Below are 5,044 nucleotides of genomic sequence, written 5' to 3'. Positions count from 1 at the left end.
ATTCATTTGAATGGGGCAAGATTTTCAAAATAAAGCTAAATATTTAAAATGTATGAAGTTTAGAAAACTTCTGAATAGTAGTATGAATGTCCTTGAAGAGCTGAACATTTTGATAGCTGAAATAGCTGAAAGTTTGCTGAAGTAAAATTTTCCCATTTAGGAGGATGTGTCCATCAGGTAAGTGTGTGTGTGTGTGTGTGTGTGTGTGTGTGTGTGTGCTGCAGATGCAGCGGAGATATGTGTGTATGCAGTCAGCGACAGAGCCGCTTTGTCACACAAGCTAAAAACGGTTTATACTTATAACACTTTTCTTTCACAATCCAGCCAACGCTGATGCAGCTGTGTGCCGCCTGAAGTCAGAGTGTGCTACCTTAAACCAAAACGCACCTCATGACGACGTACCATCAACATCATCAACACTGGCATAGCCAGAACCTGCTGCGGCTTCCAAGGGTGCACCATTAATCACATTTGTATTTATATATTTATTTGTAATTAAATGCTTTATAAATGTCCTGTAATGTTTTATTTTCAGGCACTGACCCGTGGAAGCTTCTTGACAAAGATGCAGAAGATGCCAGAAAATCTCAGAACACTACTGCAGATGCCATTGTGGAGGTTCAGCGATATCTGTCTGCTCCTCCTCTGGACAGATCACAGGGCCCCTCAGGTTACTAGATGACGCACAAATCCCAGTACCCACACCTGTTCAACCTGGCCAAACAGTTCCTGGCAACACCAGCATCTTCTGTACCATGTGAAAGGGTCTTCAAAGCTGGGGAAGTTGTCTCAAAAAAGTGAAATTGCCTGAAACCATCAATTGTGGAGACACTATTATTTTTGAATAAAAATGCCTGAGTCACACAAGCACACCCAGTGTACACCAAGCACAATCAGAACACATAATATATTGTCAGAACATAATTACATCCACAGCCTCATTGAACCCTGTAAATATTTACTCTGTCCATTGTATAATTTGGGATGAATAATTATAAATCCATTTCATATTCTTAAGAGTTCTTGGGGAAGGAGGATTACTTAGTCAACATTTCATTTCAGATACTTTATAAGGCAAGGAAGAAAAACAGACACCTGTAAAATGAAGTTAGATTTCAGCTTTATTTAAGTAATGTCCACATTACAACAAAACTCATGCACACACAAGGTGCGTCAGCATCACCTTTGCAAGGCTGTACAACAACCACTGTGCCAGCAGGTGTCACCCATGTGCTCAACGAATGACACTTCGAGTAGTGAACCAGTTTTGGATACAATGGTCCAAAGGGGTTCAAAGCTTCATGAGGCCTCATATGGCCATCACTAGTTGCAGGATTGTTCTGCTAGTGTCTCTGGAGTTTAACAAAGGATTCAGCTTAACTAAAACTTACTTTTGACTTTGCTACATAAAGTTCCTTTTGATCTCAACTTTCATCTAAACTAAGAGGGTCTAAGTTTTGGTGCAGGTTCACTTCAGGTTTCTTCCTGCCGGTTTACAAAAATAGATTCAAAATCACTGTGTGTGGCTAAATAATAAAAAGACTTCTTGTGGTGATGTGAGCTTACAATCTAAAGAAAAATGAATTTAACACTAAAATAAGACGAGCTCCCCCAGTAGTAACAAAAATGTGTATTTGGGTGGTCCCAAATAATCAATAATCATAATCGGTTTTGTTATATCAATTCTAATCATAAAACTAAGTAGATACAAGATAAAACTAAAATCACTCAAAGTGTGTCACACTCCTCTCTCTCCTCTCTTTTGCTGTCCTTTACTTTTCCTCCCAGGGCGCTGGAGTCACACTTCTAAGGTTCACTTGTGTGATTAAAGTCTGTGAAGCAGGCTACCTGCAGTTCTCAGTGAGAGTCTTTGAATGGTGTACTTTGAACAGAGGCAGCATCCATGCCCTGAAAAGACATCTAATATGATATCACACATGTACACTGCATCAGGTCAGCAGCACACAGACGTGATGGACAGTAGGCTGTGTACAGACTGTGCAGTGGTCTGATTGACTTTACCTACTGTTAATAATGCCTGGAATGAATAAATTATTATGATTATAATTAGTACTATTATTTTACTTCATGGAGCCTACATTTTATTCAAAGCCTCTTTGTTTTTGTTTTGTTTGAGAAAGAAAAAGTCAGAGCGTCACATCAGCGACAAGAAGAGTGCATGAATCAGTGAAACTCAGCCAAACATACATGGCACATGTTTGATTCAACAGCTGGTCAATAAAGCCCTAGTGACAACAGCAGACATTTGAAATTTGTACTATTCTGACAGGAAAACAGTTTTTCAAAAGACACCGATGTGGCAAGCAGCAGACTCATGACTTTGGAAAAAAAAAGATAAAGGTAAGTTTAATGACGTGTTTGTTCTGAAGTCAGTTACAACAGACTGCATCAAGGGCAGGTTAAGAAAAATAGCTCTCCTGAAGACTGATCATATACAAAGGCAGCCTCACTTCAGTGTACGTGTGCATATGAGTCACCTAATGCATGTTGTTGGTTGTTATACAGGGCTAAATTAGTGGTCGTGACTCATACTGAATAGTCCAGGACAAAACATTACCAACAGCGGGGGAAAAACAAGGGGGTTAAAAGGGGAATACCATTTAAATATTTATAATACCAAATACAAACTGGATTTAATCTGGAGACACTGAAGGTCTGGACCAGTGAAAAAGTTGTTTGCTTGTTAACATTTTCCTCAAAACCCCCAAACTGGTGTTTTAGGATTACATTTTAGCATCAGTTCATTTTTGCAACTGTAATCATTATGTAGGTTAATGACAAAACCTTAATTTGTTTCCTAAACAAAAGTTTTGGAAATCTCACTCTCCAATTTCAGTTTAAAGGATGTACACACAATGTGTGTTAATAGTAAAGATCATAAGAAGTAAAGAGAGATGTTCCCACAAAGAAAGGTAGCATTATACCTTCTCTTCCCAAATAACACATAATTGCCGTGTCACGATGTAATGTGTTTAGATGGCTGGCCTGCAGTTCCATCTGAAGATGACCTGAATGACAAGTTATTAAGTGTAATTTGCACATATTATAAATAACACGAGGTGCCAGAGCAGTGCTAGTCATCTGCTGGGTTTAGTGGCATGGACAGCCAATTAGCTCTGTGATCAAATACACAAACTATAAGTAAAATGACTTGATGGTTGGTTATGTTCGATTGCAGTGACCATTAGGTGAAAGAGCCCAATGATCAAAGAGATTTTCACAATTTTTACAAAAATAATATGAATGCGCTTTATTTATACAGTGCTGTTCATATACACAAAATGCAGCTTAAGGTGTTTTGCATTCAGAGAAAGGACAAAACACAAGAATCGTGCAAACAGTTTAAACAGTTAAAACTTTAAAGTACATTTTAAAAATGAGAGAAGTACCATACTACAACAACAGTAAGTAAAATTTACATTTTTGAAAATGATGTATTAAAAATACATCCCATTGATGCAGTTTGCACATTAGTTAGGTTGTTTGTTTATTCAGTTGTTTTTGGAATTCTGCTTTTGTTTTATTTTGTATTTTATTGATTGATCAATTGGTTTGTTTTGTTTTGTGTTGTAATATCTAATTGAAAATGTTCCCAAAAACCATTTCAATTAAGTTTTAGGTTAGATATACTGACAGTTCCATGTTACCTCTTGTAAGGCTTATCCCATAAAGATTTTAAATATTTTTCCAAAGAAATTGTTGTAATCAAAGAATCTGACTGAACAGGCAAAATAATCTGTCTAAATGTTAAGCATGGAATTCAGCTCTGGTGAACCATGATATGCAAATCTGGAATCTTGGCAATGCTGACATTTAAGGGAATGAAGCACCACATAGTACAAAATAGTGAAAACTGCCTAAGTTACTTTAATTTAACCTCTATTAGAGTATAAAATGTTCACAAACAAGCAATGATTTGCTGACATATAAGTTCAATTCAATTCAATTTTATTTATATAGCAACAAATCACAACAAAAGTCATCTCAGGACACTTTACAAAGTAAAATCTAGACTTTACTATTATTAGAATCACAATCAGAATCAGCTTTATTGGCCAGGAGTGTTGGACATGAGGAATTTGACTCTGGTACATCGGCTCTCAATGTGTACGTACATATCCTTATGTAAGATATAAGGCAAGTAAACAATATACCAATACCAGGCTGTATAGTATAACAAGACTTTTCACATCAAATTGCAGTGTGAACATGTGCAATAGATAGAAGCCCTATAGAGTATAGCTGCCTACACAGTTTTAATCACCACAGCAGACAGACATTTCTTGGTTGTTGTTGGATGCTGTAGTTTGAATTGAGCTGCAATTATACATCTGTATAACTACAGCAGTGATAGAGATACAGGTGGCAATAAGAACTGTGACGGGCTGCTTGTGTTTTCTCCTACATGTTTTTGAAAAAAAAAAAAAAGACTAATATAATAAAAGAATGTAAACAGCTTCAGTGTAACAAAAGAATTATATGGCCTGATCATGTACCACACATACATAGTGTTACAGTGTTGATATCAGCAGGTGAAATCCTGACAATCCAGTATAATTCGGTATAAATCAGAACAGGTCACTCCACCCTAGTGGAACGTTGCACAGAGCTGAAAAACACAGGTGGAAGAAGGAACAAGAACTGCATAGTGAGGTGAAGAATATGGCAGCGTGAAGCCTAATCCTTATGAAAAACATCTTGTTACTACATACATAGCTCATTCTTGTTGTAACAGCAAAATCCTCGTAACTTGGATATTACAAGAATGTCTTTCTTCTCTTGTTGCAGCTCAACATTTCCATATTAAGAAGACTGAATAGAGGAGAGGTTAGTTTAGCAGACACAAAAACTGAGGAGATGAGTAAATGAAGAACTTATACAATCCTGATCTGGCCTTCTGTCTGAGGATTAGGCTGTAAGGTCACAGATGCTTGTCATTCAACAGAAATAGAATTCTGATCCCAAATTTCTGCTGTTTTTCCTGTTTATGCTCGTGTGTGAAACTTAAGACCTTGAATGGATT

Source organism: Monopterus albus, unplaced genomic scaffold (genome assembly GCF_001952655.1).
Source record: "Monopterus albus unplaced genomic scaffold, M_albus_1.0 scaffold127.1, whole genome shotgun sequence".
Lineage (NCBI taxonomy): Eukaryota > Metazoa > Chordata > Actinopteri > Synbranchiformes > Synbranchidae > Monopterus > Monopterus albus.
The sequence above is the reverse complement of the archived record's forward strand: the minus strand, read 5'-3'. Positions refer to the sequence as shown.